At 44.4% G+C, this 22,551-nt stretch overlaps 1 protein-coding gene across 6 annotated transcripts in view; it reads right to left on the bottom strand.

Moving 5' to 3' along the window:
- TDRKH (tudor and KH domain containing) overlaps window positions 1-21,907 on the bottom strand; it is a 2,163,439-nt gene extending 2,141,532 nt beyond the window's left edge. For 2 of the 6 annotated variants that reach the window (XM_069650762.1, XM_069650739.1), the window contains exon 1: window positions 21,763-21,842. The gene's annotated coding sequence lies outside the window, so the exon portion shown is untranslated. Of the gene's footprint in view, window positions 1-21,716 lie in introns of all 6 variants that reach the window. The other 4 variants (XM_069650772.1, XM_069650780.1, XM_069650754.1 and 1 more) reach the window with 4 other exon arrangements.
- Between the last annotated feature and the right edge of the window lie 644 nt (window positions 21,908-22,551).

The raw sequence follows: 22,551 nt of genomic DNA on the forward strand, positions 1-22,551 counted from the left end.
CGGAAGACTAGGCTCTGTTCCTGAACCCACACAATGTCTGGTTACTAACTACGGCTATTTTTGTTAGCTCAGTGCTTGGTCTACTGCTCACAGAGAGTCCTGCTTTTACACAGACATGTCATGAATACAATGGCCCCTCTGCTCACCCTTGGGCTCACATTGAAAACACATACATTGAAGATGCAGGAATACTGCAAGGTGAAGGTATTAGATTGTGGGGAGATGTCTGCCTGGATCTCAAGTTGGTTACCGGATCCCGAGGCCCTGGACCCTGCAGTGAAACGCATTCCCAGATGGGTTTACTGACCCTCTGAGGTTGCCTACCCCAGACCAGCAGCACTTCACTTTTCCGCTCAGGTTACTGGCCATATATATCACATCAACCAGGGAAGACGGGAAGTGTCGATATTACCTTTCGACCAATTCCAGTATAGTCATCAATAATGCTACATCTGCGTTTGATCCGGATTTCTCTTCACTCAATCAGTAGGGTTCGAAAATAAGATCCAATAAGCAGGAGCTAAAACCAGCTCCTAGGTTTCGGCATCAACCGCGAGGCAGGCCGTACCACTAGAGAACCAGGAGCAAGTACACAGCGCATCACATATCTAACTTCACCAGGAGAGGCAAACTACCTTTTGAGACATTATGTATGATCTTTTAGGTTTACATGTGTACTTATTCTTCTTTATTCACATTCTCAAATACTGAAGGTTAATGCCACATATGTATAAGGCGTGGGAGCCAAAAGTAGCTGCTAGTAGCGGTTTTCAATCTAACCAGGCTCTTCTAATTTAGAGCAGGGGCTAAATAGCTCCCAGCAATTTCGAATCCTGAATTATATTACTGCGACTGGATTATTGTAACACTCTGTTATGGGGTGCCAGTGAGGATGCTATACAGAAACTGCAGAAAGTACAAAATGAAGCAATGTGCAAAGTTCGCCATATGGCACAGAGAGAACCAGTGACATCGGCCCAGAGCGAAGTTGACACTGGAACACAAGGGTATTTTTGGGACCGCCCCTCAATATCTAAGAGAAAGATCCATTACCCAACAAGGAATATTTGTTCAGCTAAGGCATGCCTTGTGAAGGTCAACCGATGCAAAAGAGCCTGGGGAAAAGGTCGCTCTTTTCCTGTTCGGGTGGCACAGGCTAGGAAGGAGCTCCCAGAATCACTCCGGAAGGAAAAATAAATCACTATTTCAGGAAGTTGCTGAAGACTAGGCAGTTTGTTTGAAGGAATCTGGAATCTCTGCTCTGTAGTTCCGTTTTGTGTCTCAGTGCATGGATGCCTGAGGGCTTTGGCGCTTTATAAGCAAAAATAGATAGATACGTCACATATCACAGAACACATTTCATTTGTGGGGATCAATCCTACCCATTGCGGCCCATTAACTGGGGAGGAAGTTGCTACATGGGCTATGTTCTACCTGCTATTCGGCATACCTTCCCAATGTCCACTCAACCCAAATAGAAGCTCGAAATGGGGTGTTAATTACCGCTTGTTTACCTCATATCAACCCCTCTGGGCTAAGCTTAAAATAAGAACAACTGACCCAGTCACAGCGATCACCAAATAAAAGATCAGGATCTGTAGTGTTCCATACAAAGTAATTCTTCCTTTATTAAATACAAAGTTTCTCCAGGAAAAAAAAAATCACATTATAACCAATTAAAATATGACCATAAGTGCGGTCCTCACAAAAGTAAGGCAATGAATATTGCTGAGGAGTTTACGCGTTTGGCGCCCGACTCGCTGCTTATTCACAACAAGCAGCCTCTTTGCAACAACCCTTTAAAAAGAGAAACAAACATGGATAAGGTTCACTATGAAAAGGGGACAGGGGATCAGGTTGATTAGTTCCGCCCCCAAAACGTGTTCATCATGTCGGCCATCTTGGCCTAGTTATTTTTCATTAAGGCGTAATGGTAAAGGTAAAGTGACTTTCGTTACTTGTATCTATACAGTGCATCAAATCGATTTCACGTGATCGAGTGCATGATACAAATCCACATTATTACATGATTATGGTGCAGAGTTGCATATTTGACCAACTAATAATATATATATATATATATATATATATATATATATATATATATATATATATATATATATATATATATATATATATATATATATATATATATATATTAAGGGGTTAAAAGGATAGAGGCTCGGGTGGGGGGGTTTCGGGGTGGGGATCCCCCATCCCCGCAAATAAAATAAAAATCAATTCAGTATTTTGACTTCCGTGAAATTTACCACTCTGATACATATAACAGACCCATTTGTCTCAATTGATCAAAGATATTGGCAATGCTAAGGTGACATTTGACTTTACTGTCCCAGGAACAAGCAGCCATCTGTACCATGGTCTTCCAGAACCATATGGCACTGGACTCTCTCCCAGCATCACAAGGCAGCGTGTGCGCAATAGTAGAGAGTGAATGCAGCACTTTCAGACCAATCTAGTTCAGTAATGATCCCAACATTGTTGATGAATGCGAGTTTGTGGTTCTACGTTTGCCTGCGCGCTTGGTATTTTCCTTGATCTGTGACTCACTCCTAAAATCCCCCCCACCCCAAAAAAAGAAATCATTTAGACATTTTGTTTATCAGTTTGAGGTCAATTCAAATCTTCAAAAGTGTGCAAGATCTTATGCTTGCTGGTTATGTAACCAACGTGTTTACAAAACTAGTGCCATATTTATCGATCTTGCAACAACTTGTAGGAAATGTGTCATCAACAATACTCTGCTAGGAGGCACGTGTGTGTGTGTGTGTTTCGCCAATCCTTGGGCTTTTTCAAGGCACCGATATTTCATAGGATAGTTATCGGTAAATTTTTCAAAACATATTCTTGATATAAGTTAAACAGTTCATAACATATTGATTACTTCAACAGATCATTTTTTGGCAAATTGTTTGCCTTACTCAACATTATTCTCGTATTGAAAGTGCAATATTTTTGATGTTGCATGGACAGGTGCCCTGTGGTTCCGAGGAGTGGGGAGGGAGGAAAGGGGAAATAATTTGAGTATTCATTTGCGTAATGAAATCATGTGAGCATGTAAAAGCTTGTAAGTAAGCTGATCCTGGCGTGGTTTATCATAACCTTGCGTTAAGGTTGTTACAATCGTGGGTTGTCGCTGGTTGTACAACTGGGTATTAGCACCTAGTTTATCATTGTCTCTTTCCTGTAGTTTAGGAAATGGTTGCAATCAATAGTACACTGAACAGATTTAAGGCCCGACTATGGCCATTGTGCTCTTACATCAGGAATCGGTGCATTGGCCCATGTGTGTTCCCATTGACCCTGCAGTGTATGGGCTGGTGGTTAGAAAGGTGCCCTCATGTAGACTGCTCTTATAGATAGCGCGGAGAGCATATACTTTGTATCCGGTCCCATAATTCCAAACGTCAGCAGTAAATCATATCTCAAGTTCCATTTATTTAGTTTGAATCTTATTTGCATTCAGTACTTCATGGTTTGTTAGGTCTCCTTCTATCAATATGGATATGTATTTTCTTAATATCCATGTTAAAATCACATTGTCTATTTGTTATTTGGGGTAAGATCCTATGTGTTACAGTTGCACGAGGAGTCACATATTTTACGATTTATAGATTAAAGACAGGGGTTGTTGCCCAATTAATGCCAACAGAGTGCAGAGTTGTCATTGCTAAGTGTGCTGTGTTTATCCCTGATCAGTGTCCATATTCAGTCGAGTCAGCTCATTTTAAGTAGTGGGTTCGAGGTTTCTGGCGTCTGTCCCAGTGTTAAACAAAGCCCACCACCCCACCTACTGTTCATCATAGGTTGCAGCGAATCATACGTTATGCGGTGTCATTATAATACGTGCAGAGTAAACGTCCAATGGGCTGTGACATGCGATTCACCAGGTAGCTGGTACTTGGGGTATACACGGTCATTGCAATGCGTGTGTACAGCCTGCATGATTGCTTTTTCATAATGAAATTCTAAGCCCACCATTGTCCTAAATTTTAGATTGGTTTTTGATAAGCGATCTAGCTGGTGATTTGGTCTTACCTTATTGTGTTGGCGTGCCCATGGTTACGGATCCTCTCCAGACTAGCGTCTTGTTACCCTCGCGCTGTAATTGCTTCCGAGAAGTGTCACATGATGTTATTTTAAAGTGGCGCATTACGTGATGTCATCCGGAGGTGCCCTGTCTGTCGTCACGTGACAGAATTTACTCATGAGGCCCCGTGGTTTGATGCCTACCTTTCGTACTGTTTTTCTTATTAAAGCATGTATAGACACAAGCCCATTCAGATTAGTATCTAATCTTAAACCGTGCATACAGCATCTAAATGGGTCCATAGATCAAGCCCCCGGAGATGCTGGAGCTAGTTTATTTTGTGTTTGCATACTAATCCCTGCACAATATTATTTGTTCACTTAGTAGAATTACTGCTGGGGGGGCCGGATGAGTCCCTTAATACCGGTATTGTATACTACCGTGGTTAGAAACATGGAGGTGCTAGCCTACCATAGTTCGTCATCAGAACTGTTAACTTAACAGGTTTGAATGCTCACGTGTTACTTTGTTGTGGATTTGTTAATCATTGATTTGCTCTCCTGTTGTATTAATGGGAGACTGAATTGTATGCATAACGCGATAAATTTACAGAAAAGGAGTTTTTCTGCATTGGTTAGAGTTGCTAGTGTATTGTTTTGGGGTTAAGTGATATTTCCCAATCCTTGGTTAGGTGTATATCAAGGTTATGGGCCAGATTAGTGCGTCAGATAACCACCATCTTTAAGAAATGCCTGCTCCCCTTCCTGGTTCCCTCTGGTCCTAACCGACCCTCCTAGGGCAGCCCTCTACCCGTGCAGCCCTGCGACTAAGGGCCCGAGACAAAGGGCAACTCCTAAAGTGGCGGCTCCAGATCATATCTGCAGGAATCCGCAAGAAGCCAGTCGCCTGCCGTCAACTAACACCAACCAAGAAAGGTAAGTGTTGCATGGGTGGGGTTTGAAGCAATCACTTTACTCGAGAAAGCCCTACCACTCTTACTTAAAAGTTTGTGTTTTGTGCAGCTACATTAAATGTAGCCTATTAGTTTCACTATGTTGAGGTTCGAAGTTGGAAAGTGTGCCCTAATAGCTTCACTGTGTCGAATCTTGCATCTAGATAGTGTACCCAACACTGTGCTGAAATTCGAATTTAGAAAGTGTGCCCAATAACATTGAGTGCGCCCTAATAGTTTCACTATGCTGACTCTTGCATCTAGATAGTGTGCCCTAATAGTTTTACAGTGCTGAATCTTGCATTTTGATAGTGTGCCCAACAACATTGAGCGTCCACTAAAGTATTACTTTATTGAATAGTGCAGCTACATATTAAGGTCAAGCGATATTAAGTGTACTCCATTAATTTCACTGTGCTGTGAATCCACTGTGTTGAATTCCACTTCTTGATATTACAGCCAAGCCTTAACTCCCCCTGTGCCTCGCCATGACTCCATCCCTCCCAGCTAAATCCAAAATGAGAGCTTCACTCTGGCGCGTCTCTCACCTCCCTCCCCTTAACTCCTCCCCCCTCCCATTTCAAACTAGCCCACCCACCACCATGATCACACCCCAACTCCCAAGCCAGAGGAGCCAGATGGCACGCCAACCATCCAAAGACCTGTTTCTCTCGTCCCTTCCACCCACCCCCTCCAAGCATATTCCCCCCACCCTCCTTTACCTCAGAGTCCACCCCCCCACTGAAGCGCCTACCCACCCGCACAGACCCACCTACACCCCCTGCCCCCCCCAATCGACTCCCACCAACATCCCCCACCCACCATATCCCTACCCCTCCCTAAAAACTGGACGTCTCGCCCTGGCAAGAACAGTGGCTGCATCTCCATAGCCCTCCGACACCGTGCCCACCCTCACAGACACACACCAACTGCATTGAAAGCCCTGAAAAAGAGAAAACAAGCCTTGTCCCCTTCAATCTCCCACTACTCCACACTCCTCCTACCTCGCCCCATCCCCTCAGTCTCTCACCCCCACCATCACCTCCCTTCCAACCCCTCTCCCTCGACTTCTCACCCAGCACACCTAGCATCCCTAGCCCCATACGATTCACCCTTGAATCCCCAGTCCCAAATCCAACTGCCCACCCACACACCTGCCCAGCTCCGCCCTCCCCCTCCTCCGCCCGCCTAATCTTCCCAACCTCCATCAACCGGTCCACATCACTCGCCGCCCAGATCCCGCTGCCTCCCCACCCCTTCCCTCCTAGCCCTGACTCGCCACCGTCCCTCGACACTCCCCCAATTCCCCCCACCACCACCCCTACTACCTCCAGGACTACCCACCCCCCCATTCTGAAGTAAGATGCATCCTTTTTAAGCCCACTCTGTAGCAAAAAAACAGACAGCATCTTTGACCCCCTCGCAGTTGATAACCCAGACCTAGTCTTTATCACGGAAACCTAGTTCTCCAACGACTTTGCCCCTGTTGCTCATGAAGCCCCGCCCCCCACGACTACTCCCTCATCCCACTCAACAGACCCTCAAATCACAGCAATCGTTTTCAAATCACACTTCTCTGTCTCACTCATCAATTGCCAGACAAGCACTCCTTGCGAATCCCTTCTCGTCAAACTATCACTCACCCTGATGTTCTCCCACAGCTTCCTAATCTTCTACAGACCCCCCGCCCGACTATGACAGACATTTCACAACGAGCCTCTCTGACGCTATAGCCACCATCCAAGTAGCCCCCCCCCTCTCGCACTCTTCTAGGGGACTTAAATGTCTGGCTAGACATTCCCACCAACCCCATGACCCACTCACTGGTCGACTGCATTGATGCGCTTAACCTCTGCCTTCACATGAACCGCCCAACTCACTTTAAAGGACACACCCTTGATGCCACCTTTAGCTCCCACAACCAGATACATCTAACCCCCCCCCCTGTACCTCTCATATGGTCTGATCACTTCATTGTCCCTTTCACCATCCGCTCACCTGCCTCCACGCCCATCCTTGAGCCAGCTACCCCCCTCTGCCGCAAATCCTGTAAGAAACTAAAGATCCTCCCTGACCCAGCCGATGCTCTGATGCAAAGATCTCCCTCAACCATCCCACATAATGAACCCTTAACCATCGACTCCTTTGATCTCTTGGCTCAATATCTCACTAATCCTGCTCACCCCCACTTGCCAATCCTCCCCTCGCTGTGGTCCTTATCCCAGATGGTTTATGCCAGAACTGAAGATTGAGAAACAACTGAATAAATCCCTTGAGCGCAAATGGCAGAAAAGTAAAACCAATCTGAGTAAATCCACCCTTGCCCTGCACGATCGGGTGAAGCTGAAATCCGAAAATCTAAAAAAAGCCCACTACAACTCCCGAATTCTGAGCTGTGGAAACCGCAGCAAGGAACTCCACAAAATCATTTCTATTCGTCATACCAACCTGTACCTCAATCCAATCCAACCATCTCAATCACTCTGCAACTCGCTCTCTCTCTCTCCACTTCTGCACCACTGCTCTCAACAGAACAACTTCTCTGAACAACAAACTGGCCCTCCTCTCACCACTACATAATCTGTCCGCCCTATCAATAACACCCCCGCCCGCCACCACAACAACAACAACTCCACCCACTCGACTCGGTCACACCAATCTCGAGATACTAATTTCTTGACCTCCCTGCTGCTCAAAAACCATCTGGTTCTCCCCCCCTCCCCTCTGGAGCCCTGCACCCGCCTCAGTCCTCAAAGAAATATTCTCATCCACTTGTGCAGGAGAGTACACAAGAACCATCCTAAATGACTCCCTCAGCTCGGGAATCTTCCCAGATGCCTTTAAAACTGCACATGTCAAGTCTAGTCTAAAAAATAAAAAATAAATAAATTAAAAAAAAAAAAAAAAAAACACACACACAAATACATCCCTCAACCCAAAAACTAAATTACTGCCCCATCTCAAATACCAGGTTCCTTGCAAAACTCATTGATCAAACCGCATAACTAAACGCCTTTGTCGAGTCCAACAACCTCCTGGACCCCACACAATCAGGCTTCAGACCACGACACAGAACCAAAACCACTCTGGCCTCAATCTGGGACGATCTTAAGATCACTGCAGACTCTGCAGGATGCGCTGTACTAATCCCTCCTAGACCTCTCTGCCGCCTTGGACACAAACACTCAATCCTACTTGACCGCCTCAACTCCCTAGGAATCCGTGGAAACGCCCTCAAATAACCCTCCTCTCCACCTTTGCTTCCGCCGCTCGACCAGTCAATACTTTGAGTACCACAAGGAGCATGCCCATCAGCTCTCCTGTTCAACCTCTATATGTCCACCATCCCTGGAATAATCCACCCGCACAATATCCTGTGCTATAACTACGCCGATGACACTCAATCCTAAAACTCCTCAACTCAGAATTTAGCTCTCAGCCCGACCTCGCAGCCTGCCTCCTTGACATTGATCGTTGGAGGACTACAAACCACCTCCTCCTAAACCGAAATCATGGTGTGCGGCAACACAGAGCTTCCCCCCACCCTTTACCTTGGCCCACATCCATGGGCAATCCACCCACCACCTCGGCCACAGTAAAAAAGCCTTGGATGCACTCTGACCTAACCCTCTCTCGCCAAAACAACAACATATCAAAGTCTTGTCATGACCACCATTTTTCCCTACCTCTCCTTAACAGACTTGCCACAGTTCAGTCTATTGTAATGTCGAGACTGGACTACGCGAACTCCCTTTATCTCGGAGCCCGGGCATACCACCTCGTTAAATTACAAAGAGCACAAAACACTGCCACCAAAATGCTACTAGCACTCGGCCCAAGAGACCACACCTCTCCAGCTCTCAGAACTCTCCACTGGCTCCCAGTTGAACGATGGGCCCCTTTCAAAACCCTATGCATCACCAACCGATCAGTGCACAAGACCAGCCCTCTACACCTGCAAGACAAGCTAAAACCTTACTGCCCACTCTAAGATCAAGCTCCACCCTCCTTTTAGTGATACCAACCACCAATTCAGTCAGGATAGGAGGATCCTCGTTCCCAGCGTTAGCCCCCCACCCCACATCTGACACACCGAAGGCTACTTGTCATTCTGCAAACGACTGAAAACGTGGCTCTTCCCTTAACACCGATGACCACCCAATGATGCGTCCAAAACCCCCAGCAACCAAATGACGAAACACACAATGAAGCTGTCCTAATGGTACTCACTCACATGATAGGACAGTATGGATGGATTAGAGGGAATGATTGGAAACAATGGATAGAGTAAACAGAGTGAATAGACACAGTAAACAGAATGTCAGGGTTGATCAAGTAGAGAAAATACAGGAGTAAATAGAGTGGATGGAACGGAGAGAGGGACTGAAACAGATAGACTGAATGAACAGATGGAATGGATGAAACGAACAGCATGGATGTCGTGGATATAGCAGATGGAGGCAACACCTGTTCAACATGTCGTTGCCATATATCTGTATCCCCTATATATCTACTATATATGTACTATGCTATCTACCTGTATCCCCATATATATCTGTATCCAATAAATACCTGTACCCATCCTGCTGCTATATGTATGTATGTTGCCATGTACGTCCCCACTGTCCTGCTCTCATGCCTGGTCTCAGGCGTTATACCGAGAACCACCATATCACCCCAAATTACGGCTACTCTCTACTATACACCATCATTCAACCAGAACAGAGCTATACCACTGTTAATTAGGCCTAGCTGTTCACATACAAACACAACTCCACGATTACCTCATCACCCGAATAAAACGCAGCTAGCTGAACACATTCCGGCTAGCTGTTCACATAGGCATCCCTCAGGCCTAACGCAGCCAGAACCCAGTCGGGTGACCACCTACCAGACTGAACACATCCAACTGATTTACTCAGCACCACACCTATCGCTAGGATGCAGCTATCATCCAACAACTACACCAGATGCACATATATCCGGTGCTCCCACGCACCGTACAACTCCCTCTCTCTACTGACTTGAACTACGGTTCCAGAGGGCGTTCAACCTACCAGCGGTTTGAGGTCATACTAATGATACATAAGGCGCTATACAAATGCCAAGTAACATAACATAACGCATTACATTTTCTTGGTATGTAGTCTTCTAGGTCTGGGTCAAGTTTTAACAGATGCAAGTTTTTTTGGAATATGGGATTATCCTGTTCCCAGTGCATTGCTTGATCATCCTTCCTGTGTCTGCCTGTTGTGTTACATTTTAGTCTTTGGGTTTCAGGTAGTCAGTCCTATTTTTGGTGTCCATTTGTTTTTGCTCTTTGGATACAATCCTTAGTGTATCCTCGTGAATTTAATTGTCTTCTATGAGTCTGCATTCAGCGTTATAAGTATTGCCCTGACTGCAATTTCTTCTGGCCCTTGTGAATTCTCATATGTGGAGGTTACGTATTGTGCTTTTCAAAAGGCAGCTATTAGCCTGAAGTGTGGGGTTGGCCTCAGTCTATTTGCAATAGGTTGTAGTTTCCAATTTGTTACCGTCCACAAGGATATACAAGTCCAGGAATGTTACCTCTGTCCTACTAGTTTCTATCGTAAATTCTAGCCCATAATTGTCATTCAGGTATTTGCAGAAATCAAGTAATTCTAGTTCATTACCATTTGATCACTTTTTGCGATAGGTTGGGATGTTTGCATGCATGTTTGTATTCAAACTCCCATACAAAGATTTGCCATTGATGGTGCAAAGCAGGTGCCCCTTGGTTTGTTGGTATAGTATCTCATTGAGCATAAGAACATTGTTTTTTAGAACAAAGTTCAACAGTTCATAAAAATGATAAAGGAACAGGTAGCGTGATGCTTAAACATTCTCATACATAAAGTCAATGGTTCTGATTGCTAAATTATGATCTACACACGTAATTTGATATCCATGGTGACCAACATATAGTCTTTGTTCCATTCTACTTCCGCTAGTATCTCTAGAAGAAGCATAGTATATTGTGTCTATGATTCAAGTTTGTACACCTGTGGTCTGATGTTTTTGTCAATGAATTTTGAATCATTCTCTGTGGCCCACCCAATCCCGCTAACAATGGGTCTAACTCTGGCAGTTCAATATAATCCTTATGGACCTTTGGTAGGAAATATATTGTTGGGACTTTTGGTTTGTCAATCATGAAAGATTTTAAATCGTCATTGATAAGTAATTTAGTGTGCCATTTGTTGAATAATATTTGTAGTTCCTTTATACTTTCTGCTATGAAGCTTCTTTGTACAATTTTATAACATCCTGGGGTAGTCAGGTGTTCATTGGCCATTTTGATGTAATCTGTTTTGCTTAGGATCACGATGTTGCCACCCTTGTCAGCTTCTTTCATCATTATTTCCATTTGAGATTGTTAAAAGCTATTCTTTCTTTAATGTTTAGATTTCCATTGTTCAAACTTGTTCTGGGTTTCTCTCTGGCTCATTCAATATCCTTGGATACGACTTTGTGAAAGGCATCAACAATGTCGGCAACACCTCAACACTAGTAGAACACTGGAACAAGGACCATCAGAATGACAAAAGAAAACATCAAATTCTTCGGGGCCAAGCACTTGAAGCAGGATAAAAGACTAGGTGATCGCGAGAAATGCGAGTGCAAACTAATATATAACCTTCGAGCTATCACTGAATGTCAACACGGATACAGAAATGCATAATTTCTTATGATGAATGTTGATTGGACAGAATGATGGTGGTTATCCGGCACTCTAATGTGGCCCATAACCCTGATTTAAACATAACCAAGAATTTGGGATTCGGAAATATCACTGAACCCCTAAACAATACACTAGCAACTCTAACCAATGGAGAAAAACTCCTTTTCGGTAAATTGATTGCATTATGCATACAATTAAGTCTCCCATTAGTACAACAGGAGAGCAAATCATTGATGATTAACAAAGCCACAACAAAGTAACTTGTGAGCATGCAAACCTGTTAGGTTAACAATTCTGATGAACTATGGTAGGCTAGCACCTCCACGATTATAACCATGGTAATATAAAATACTGGCATTAAGAGACTCCCCCCTCACCCCCAGCAGTTCATAATACTAATTGAACAAATAATATTGTGCAAGGAGTAGTATGCAAACACAAGATAAAGTAGCTCCAGCATCTCATGGGGCTTAATCTATGGACACGTTTAGATGTTGTAAGCACTGTTTAAGATGGATACTAATCGGAAGGGACTTGTTTCTATACATGCTTTAATAAGAAATACAATACGAAAATGTAGGCATCAAACTACGGGGCCTCACGAGTAAATTAACACTAGTCTGTCACGTGACCAGGAGGAGCATTGACGACGGACAGGGCACCTCCGGATGACATCACAGAATGCGCCAGTTTAAAATAACATCACGTGACACTTCTCGGAAGCAATTACAGCGCAAGAGTAACAAGACGCTAGTCAGGAGAGGAACCGTAACCACGGACACGCAACACAATACGGTAAGATAGCTTATCAAAAACGAATCTAAAACTTGCAATGGTGGGCTTAGATTCCATTATGAAAAAAAAGCAATCATATAGGCTGTACACACGCATAGCAACGACTGCGTATACCATAAGTACCAACTACCTGGTAAATCGCATGTTACGGCACATTGGACGTTTACTCTGCACATATTATGACACCGCACAACGCATGATTCGCTGCAACTTATGATGAACAGTAGGTGGGGTGGTGGGCCTTTTCTAACACCGGGCACCGTTGCCAGAAACCTCAAACCCACTACTTAAATGAGGCAACGACTGAATATGGACACTGATCAGGGATAAACACTGCGCACCTAACAATGACAACTCGGCACTGTTAGCCTTACATGTGCAACAACCCCGACCTTCAATCTATGAACTGTAAAATATGCAACTCTCATGCAACTGTAACAAATGGGATCTCACCCCAAATAACAAAACAGACAATGTGATTTTAACATGGATATTAAGAAAAAACATATCCATATTGATAGATGGAAACTTAAACCATGATGTACCGAATGCTATTAAATAAGATTCAAACTAAACGTCAAATGGAACTTAATATAGGATTCAAAGCGGACATTCGGAATTATGGGACCGGATACAAAGTATATGCTCTCTGCTGTATCTATAAGAGCGGGCAACATCAGGGCACCCTTGTAACCACCACCCCATACGCTGCAGCCTCAATGTGAACACCCAAGCACCAATTCACCGACCCCTGACCTAAGAGCATAACAGGCACAGTTAGGCCTTAAATCTATACAGATACTATTGATTACAACCATTTCCTAAACTACAGGAAACGATGATACACTAGGTACCAATACCCAGTTGTACAACTGGCAACAACCCACGTTTGGAACAACCTTAACTCAAGGTTATGGTAAGCCACGCCAGAATTAACATTCTTACAAGCGTTTACATGCTCGCATGATTTTATTACAGAAATGAATACTAAAAAAATCATTCCTCTTTACTTCCCTCCCCACTCATCAGAACCATAGGACACCTGTCCATTCAACATCAAAAATACTGCACTTTCAATATGAGAATCATGTTGAATAAGGCAAACAATTTGCCAAAAAGTGATATGTTGAAGCAAACTTATCAATATGTTACGAACTGTTTTTTTTCAGTAACTTATGTCAAGAATTATATGTTTTTAAAAAGGAACCGATAACTATGCTAAGAAATAACCCATCAGTGCCATCAAAAAGGCCGATGAAGGATAAAACAAGCACGTGCCTCTTGGCAGAGTTTTGTTGGCACCACATTTCCAACAAGCTGTTGCAAGATCGATAAATATGGCGCTTTGTAAGCACGTTGGTTACATAACCAGCAAATATAACATCTTAAATGCACACTTTTGAAGATTTGAATAAACCACAAACTGATCAAAACGAAATAAGTAAACTATTTTTTTAGGAGTGAGTCACAGATCAAGCAAAATCCCAAGTGCACAGGCAAACAGACCACAAACTTGCATTCATTAACCCTACGACTGGTTGGTGGATACCAGCCTATGTAGCCATGCAGCTTTGGGCCTCTGCAAAATAGAAAATTGATAAAAACTAGAATTCAAAAAAAGGCAGAGCTCACCAACTAATTTATTCACCCAATTCAATGTATTACCAACATTGTTGCCCACAAACGACATACTGTAAGTGCTCTCCATGTAAACCCCAAGTTAACTTGGACCATCTGGTCCTGGGTAGCTAACATTTTGGGACCTTACATTGTTCAGGTCGTTTCCATAATGCTCGTCTTAGACTTCATTTTTATTATTTTCCATGTATTGCTTGTAACACGCTGCAGCCCACAGGCATCAGGGTGCAGATGGAACAGGAAGAACAAAACAACTCACAACACAGACAGTTAGCTAAAGGATCGGCAAGGGAGACATCGATTCTAGTTAATGTCTTAAGCCACTTACAAAATGTGGGGGGGGGGGGGACTCCTCTCTGTACGCAGCTCGGCTGGGAGTCCGTTTCAGTCCAGTGTTGCTAAAACCATAAATGAACGTCCCTTGCCGCGTGTTCTTTTGACCTTCAGACATATAAGCCGATAGGTATCACTAGATCTTGTTGATCTCGCCTGTGGTAGTAGGTGAGGCTGTTTTTAAGATACACAAATGTTTGCATGGACATGGACCAGTGCCTCTTGTGGTGACCTATAGATGCTTCCATTACCGCGACTATGCACAGAAGGCTTCTCGAACAACTCAAACACTGTATTTGAATCACCGAAGAAGTACATTGTTATGAGTTGCTAAATTCTGATGTTAGTCCCCCCCAAAAGATGCGAATGAAGTGAAGTTATCATGGGGGGGGGGCATTAGAAATGTGTCAAACTCCTCAGATAACCCAGTTACTCTACTAGTTATGTAAATTGCTCACCAACTGCCATTTTCAACAGTACCTTATTGCCATAACTGTCTTTGTCCTAGATCATAGTGCACATGTCTTAACCACAGAGGTGCTTCGCCTTCCATTGCATAAAGATGCCCGCTTCTGAACTATTTCCCATTTGGCATATCGAAACATGTTTTAGAGAACCGACTTTGAAGGCAAGGTGGCTTTAGCAGGCGGAAGTAGCAACAGCAGGCGAGACAACAAATTCTAAACCCTGTGAGAATCATGGAGTAGCATACACAGCGAGAATTGATAACTGAAGGGGGGGGTGGCGGCATATCAGATACAAATAGCAACCGTAGAGGGGGGTCTCGGATAACAACCATGGGGGGTCTCGGATACAGATTATAACGGTGTGGGGGGAGAAAGTCATGGATAACAACGGTGGGGGGGGTGAGTCTCGGATACAGATAACAACCGTGGGAGGGGGGGAAACATCTTAGATAACCGTGGGGTGGGTCTCAGATACGGATAACAACCGTGGGAGGGGGACGTCTCGGATACGGATAACAACCGTAGAGGGGCGCTGTGAGTCTCGGATATGGATAACAACCGTGTTTGGGGGGGGGGGGGGACGAGTATGTCTCAGATACAGATAACCATAGAGGGGGGGCGTCTCAGATACGGATAACCGCAGAGGGAGGTGCATCTCGGATATGGATAACAACCGTAGAGGGGGATGCATCATGGATAACAACCGTAGAGAGGGGGACGCGTCACGGATAACAACTGTAGAGAGGGGTACATTGCGGATAACACCCATAGAGAGGGAGGTGCATCTTGGATAGGGGTAACAACCATAGAGGGGGGTATCATCTCAGATAACCGTAGAGGGGGGGCGGGTCTATCTCGGATACCAACCATAGAGGGGATGGTATCTCAGATAAGGATAACAACCGTAGGGGAGGGCATCTCGGGTACAACAGCTAACAACTGACATGGGGGGGTTTGGATATGGATAGCAACCGTAGAGGGGGGTGTGACTTGGATCAACAGATAGCAACCATAGGGGGCAGGGGCACGCCATGGGTACAGATAGCAGTCAAGTGAGGAGGTGCATCTTGGGTACAAGTAGCAACCGTAGGGGGGGCATCTTATGTACAGGTAGCAACATTGGGGGGTGCCATGGGTATTTTTGTGAGGTTTCATGTAGGTCTATCATAGGAAAGGGCTGGTCACTGCAAAGAGTCTAGATAAGACTAGGGATGACTGGAATCTAGCGTGTGAAGGATCTGGGGTCAATGTGGAGCACATCTGGTGACTGGGGAGCCAGAGACCAGGGATGGGAGCCAGACACCTTTTAAGGAGTGGCCAGAGGGCAACTTAAAAGGGTGTTCTGCATGATCATCAAATACCCTTTAGGGTGTCCATAAACACTATGCAGTCTCATTTGTATGTAGTCTCATTTGCTAATATCCAATACTCGAAAGAGGACTTCAGGCTGAATATAAGAACGGTTCGGTACCTCCTTTCGACTGTAAGCAAATTGACCCTCTCACCAGAAATTCATAAAGATCTTCTAAAAAAGGGCTTAAGGCTACTGAAATCGAACCTTCCGAACAAAGCCAATATGCTCTCTCGACTACAAGGAAGATCAAGCACAGAATCCTCCGCTACATCTCTAGAACTGTATATAAACCTGAGAGGGGTAGGCACTTCCGTCCATTCTCAGACCAGTCGTCCGGCTCTTTTCACGGCAAGTCTCACGAGCTGGCCCATCGTTATCATTCCGACGTCTATATAAGGAGGTCTAGTCCGAGGCGCTAATGTACTGGCCACCTAACTAGAAAAGGGAGCGAGTCGGATCGCATCTCGAATGTTAAAGGGATTCCAAGTTTGCCGTGGTCCACGGCCACCAAGACGTGTGTACATGGCACTGTCACCCATGGGATGATCTAATGACTAAAGAGAACTCCACGAATGAGTGTAAAGGCCTCGGGGCTTGGCTGCCAAAAGTCCTAGAACCGAAGACCAGGAAAAGAAAAAGCAACCACAGATTAAAACACCGAAAACCACCGTCCAGGTTAGCCACTCCTCTGTGACAATGGGATCTTGGAACACCAGAGGCCACCTCCACCTCACTCAATCAGGTGGTACAAACCTTGGAGACTTCGACATCCTTGGTGTACAAGAGACCTGTCTGGAAGATTTAGCGGCACTTGACAGCTACACAGTGATCATCTCACCAGCCACTAAAGGCCTGCTTGGCCGACACTCATCAGGTCTTTTACTGGCGGTTCGTGCCGACTCTGGCATTAAAATAAAATATATTTATATCGGAAGCTTATGGCCATCTTGTTGTTCTCCTCACCTGGTAATATTGTAAAGCTCCCAATTTGAAACCGGAAATCCCTCAACTAGCGATCACAAAGCTGTACTGGAACCCTCAGAGAACTACTGACAACTTTTGTAGTGGCAGAAGCGAATCGACTAACTCATCGTGGATAACCAGCTATCAAATATAGTCATCTGCAGGGACTTGAACGCCAAATGCCCAACTCATACAACGTCTACTGAACTAACCACCAAAAGATCAGGTGCCGAAGAGCGTGGTGTGTCGTGGTTAGAACTGATGAACTCGCGAAACTTTTACAACGCTGCCATAATCTCTGACAACAGACCTCTAATCCCTACCTGGGAAAGGGATACTTTGTTCACGACTCTGGATAGCATCTTTGATTCGCACGCCAGCTACCCCTAATCTCGAACTTTTTGGTTCAAAAAACCACAGCCAGTGATCACAATGTGTCATTGGTGACCTGGAGTGCTTGCCACACTCAGAATCCATCTTTGACATTGAATGTTGAGTAGAATCAGCAACAAACTCGACTAAGACTCTTGGCTTCGGACATACTTCCTATATCTATAAAGTATAGTCAACAAGCATCCCCAACCGATCAAGGAGGGCCGCTAGAACTACCAACCTCTGTTGCTCAAATACAGAGTAGACCATAGTTCAAGACCCAAAGCGCCACCCAGTAAAACACGTCTATAACAAAGTGCTAGTGGATAAAAGACATCACCTAAGAAAGCTCCAAAGAGCCTCAACGAAACAAAACACGTGGGAAACAAGATCGGCCCTAGCCGCTGGGACCCGACCAGAATCTACAAATCATGGCTTAGGGGCGCTCTACCTGCAGGACTCCGAAGTTATGCTCAAAACCTTAAGCAGTAAGAAAACCAGAGAGTTTTGGTCTCTTATTCGATATTCTGTCACCCAGACAAATGAGGCACTCTCAAACTCTAAGTGAAACCAAATGGGTAACCCATTTCACAGCGCTCTTCAAATCCCCGGGTGTTTCCAAGCAAATCGTGAATAAATCCAACACCATCGAATGGGAAGATCTGACCGATAAAGAAGACTTTTTAAAAACCATCAAGAAATTGATGTCTAGAGCACCTGGTTCAGATGGCCTGACGAACATAGATTTGAAATGTCATCTGGAGGAGTGGGCAAAGTTAATCAGTCAGATATTTACTCAATGTAAAGATGCAAAATCAATCCCAACATCCTGGACTACAGCAGTGGTTGTAATTATTTTTAAGAAGGGTGTCAGAGAAGGACCGACCAACTATCACCATATAGCCCTCCTGTATATCATCGGAAAGATTTTCGCCACCCTACTTCTTGAAAGATTTCAAGCTTGGGCTAAGTGTTCGCCCTGTACTGATCCCCTTTAAACAGGGTTCTTAAAAAACATCAACACCTGGTTAATATAATGCTTATGAATATCAAGTGCAAGATCAAGGGTGGTGCCCCGAAAGTATTCTTAGTCTTCATCGATCTTACTCAGGCTTTAGATCGGGTAGATAGAGAGAAACCGTGGAAGAAACTTGTAGCGTGGAAGTACCCTGCATCCATCTTGGGTCACCCTTGTCGCTCTGCATTCAGACACAAAAACGAGTGTGAGACTCAACCAGCAAGGCCTCCTCAGCAGAAATCCCTTTATATCAAGGAGCAAAGCAGGGTTGCCCGCTGGCTCCCGCCCTGTTTATTGCCTTTCTAGGTGATTATCAAGAAACAGTAACAACGGTCCGTGCATTTCCCTCCAAAATCGGCTACTGTATGCCGATGACCTTATTCTGCTGGAGCAAACCCCAGTTGGACTCCAAAGACAACTGAACAACCTGGTCCACTACATTGAGAGGAACAATCTATAAATAAAGGCAAGACAAAAATTCTGATCCTGGAGAAAGCGCCAAAGAAAAGCTCGAAACCCAGCTGGTATGTGGATGGGACCAAAGTCGAACAAGCGGCCCTCTTCAAATATGTTGGTGTAACAATAGACTGTTCAACAGTGGACACCAGAATGCAAATAACCCTCTGGAGAAAAGTCTGTAACCTAACTGCTCAAACTCGAGCAATTATTAGAAAATACGGTAGGTTCTCATTGCTCCCTGCTCTCCCAATTCTATCAATCCAAAGTGACTCCCGCCATCACCTACGGGATGGGCGCAAGCCCGGCCATTCCTTCCACACTATGGCCCAAATTAGAAGGCTTCCTTTGGCGAATTGTACTCAACTTACCGAAGTCCCCTCCCATTGCAGTAATTAGGTCTGCTGTCATTATCTGCAACGGTAGATCATACCAGTATGCAGCTTTGTAGGAAGATCTTAATGTCAGACAGCCCACCAGTCTACAGACTGATCGCCGACGAAATCGCTAAAGGAACCTGCTGCATGTTAAACACCTGGGTGGAAAAGAAAAAAAATCCTTACTTGAGTCGATAGCATGCACGGAGGAAATCTTGATTTTTAATCCGCTGAGAGTAAAACAGAAAAATGGAAGAACACAACTGGACAATTAGTCAAGAAGAAACATCAAGTCACTGTCTCATCTCCCTCCGACTGCACGGAAACGTAAAGACTTGTAACAGTATTTCATTAAATTCTCTGACAAAAAGTTAAGAGGAACTTTTATGAGAGCGCAGCTCAATCTTCTCCCGACTCCTGAAATCTTGGAGAGAAGATCCCAGTCTAATTCCAACGAATGCAGACTCTGCCCAGAGAACCACCAACTTGAATCCATCAGACACCTGGTGCTATCCTGTCCAGCAACCATAGAAGCAAGGAGTGCTTACCTTCGACCTTTTGTTTTCTTCCTGTGATCTCCGCGAGGAGAAGCATGGTGGACCCGCCTCATTTCTGGAGTAAACACTAGATGGTCAATCGCAGGTGTCAAGATTTTATAAATGCAGCCTTACAGAAAATTGCATCAACGAAAAACCAAAACAGCAATTGAATGAGTAAGGTTTTATTTGTACTCATTGAATGATCTTCATCCTTGTAAAAGCCGAAATGTGGCTATACACAAGTATAATAAAAAAAAATACCCAATACTCATACAGGGTTAGAAATGGAGGGAGCTAAGCTATTTAAATGTTGCTTGCAGCCAAGAAGAGCCTCGTTAGCTAGACACCAACAGCTACTTTTGTCTCCCTGGGCCAAATAAAGCCAAACAAACACCTATGTGAATTTAACTCTATGCATTTGGGGAAATCTTTAAATACACATTATGTGGAAGTTAGATTTGCGCAACACTATGCACTAGTGCCTTATTACCCAGTGGTAGCTCCTAGTCACTGGTTAATCGGAGATTCTTAATTTTAAACCCAATCACATGCAAGCAAAATCTTGAAGTCACCATCACCAGCATGACATGCTATGCCAACATATGCCACCTTACTACGTTCTAATGCACATCAGTCATATGCAGGAACACATTCAAAAAGCAAGGTACAGTTTAACATGCTCATGTACCGTTAGTGGATACCAGCAACCCCTCCATAACCCCCAGGGTCAGCCACACATGCCAATGCTCAGCACCATAACCGTAGATTTAACCATCACCATATAACAAACTAATCATCTGCATAAATTCCACCAGCATATGTTAGAATAGTTCATATGGCCAAGCTCAGTGTCAAAATACTGCATACTGTTTTGTATACCAATATCAAATGCCCAGTTACAACACCACATGCACAAATCAGTCATGCCAACATGCCCTAGTCCATTTAGGAGATAGGGGTCTATAAGACCTGGGCTATTTTTTTGAACAACTCGGATTTGTAGTGCCAGATTTTTAAACCAGGAAAGTGAAATGGAATGGAGCATGTTGACATGTATAACAGCCACATGCACTACCAAATATACCCATTTAGACTTGCATGGCCTAGTCAGATTACCACATTTTTTCAAATATAAAAAAACGGGTATACTTTCTAATAGTTTGAAGGAGATACAGATTGAAGAAACACTGCTGCTAACATCACAGTGCTAGAGACCGAACAATAATGCAACTATGCATGGGATTTATCAAGCACAAAGCTGGTGGTTAAGCAATAGAGGGCTGTACATAGTTGATAGTCACAGAAGTTGGGTGCAGGGGTTGCATGCATAGACATAATGGAGAGGTAAGGAGCGGTGCAATCAGTAAAATGTTCTTTTTGGAGTACGGTCTTCAAGTAGTTCCAAAAGCGAAGGATGGAGAGAGTTTTGTGGGTTACACTTAACAGAAGCAGTAACTTGTCAGAGAATATGGTACCTCACACACTTCATTCAAAACGGATTAAGGCGACTGCCGCAAGCCCTATATTGTTTAAAATAAAGAACCTTGCAGCGTTTACCCTGATCCTATTATCAAGGAGGGGAGGCGCAATTAAAAGCGCTAAGGCCGCGATCAGCCCTGCCTGAGCAGGAGCTCTTTGGTATAAGTATTGCGAGGCTCGCGTGTCAGCTGCCCGAGGCACTGAAAGTTCGTTTACCTGTGTCCCCATCTATTCACCCAAGTACCAACGCATCTCTCTTTACCTGCGTCCCCTCGATCTTCACCAACGGTAGCCACACGCTCGAGTTAAAGGAACGGCCCTAGCTTCGCGTTCTAATCACGTGACAAGCAGCGTTCCATCCAACGTACGTTTATACTATCAGCGATGATTAGAAGAGCGGGAAAGGGAAGGAGCCAGACACTGCCTCGTGCACTAGACCTTAGGCTCACGCACAGTTTGCACTCAAAGAGGGGGACGAGCCACCACATTGCAAGCGTCTAAGGCGACATTACATAAACCAGATTGCATTTTGGGAATTGTGGTCTAGTGTACAGTGGTTTGAATGAGGTTATAAAGAGGAAGTATGGCTGGCAAAAATGAGAACGGGTCTGCATGGAGCTTTTTAAAATTGGGTTTATCAGGGAATTGATGGGGCTTTTTATGGGGTGGTTATGAGTGAATTGTTTAGAAAAAGTGATGTATCCGTTATGGCAGGAGAAATCTGAAATGGGGAAAGAAGGACATGACCTTTGGAACATGTCATATTTCTTATGGGGATTTGGCTCTTGTTATGATTAGATATGCCTGCAATAGAGTGGAATGTTGAAATGGAAGGCAGAGCGCATAATGTTTATCCATGAGTGAGTGTTCCAGGGTGGTCAGTTGAAAGATGTAAGCCCTGAGAGAGGATGCCGGTGGGTGTCCTATTTTCCCTATGACTTATCTGACATAAGAACTGTAATTAATAAGTCCAAACTAAGTAAATAACTTACAGTTTACAAGAAGTTGTCAGAGTCATTTGTAACCAGACCCAGAACCCAACAATGGCGAC

The sequence above is a fragment of the Ambystoma mexicanum genome, chromosome 1p (assembly GCF_040938575.1).
Source record: "Ambystoma mexicanum isolate Mex_15411 chromosome 1p, UKY_AmexF1_1, whole genome shotgun sequence".
In the NCBI taxonomy this organism is placed as follows: domain Eukaryota; kingdom Metazoa; phylum Chordata; class Amphibia; order Caudata; family Ambystomatidae; genus Ambystoma; species Ambystoma mexicanum.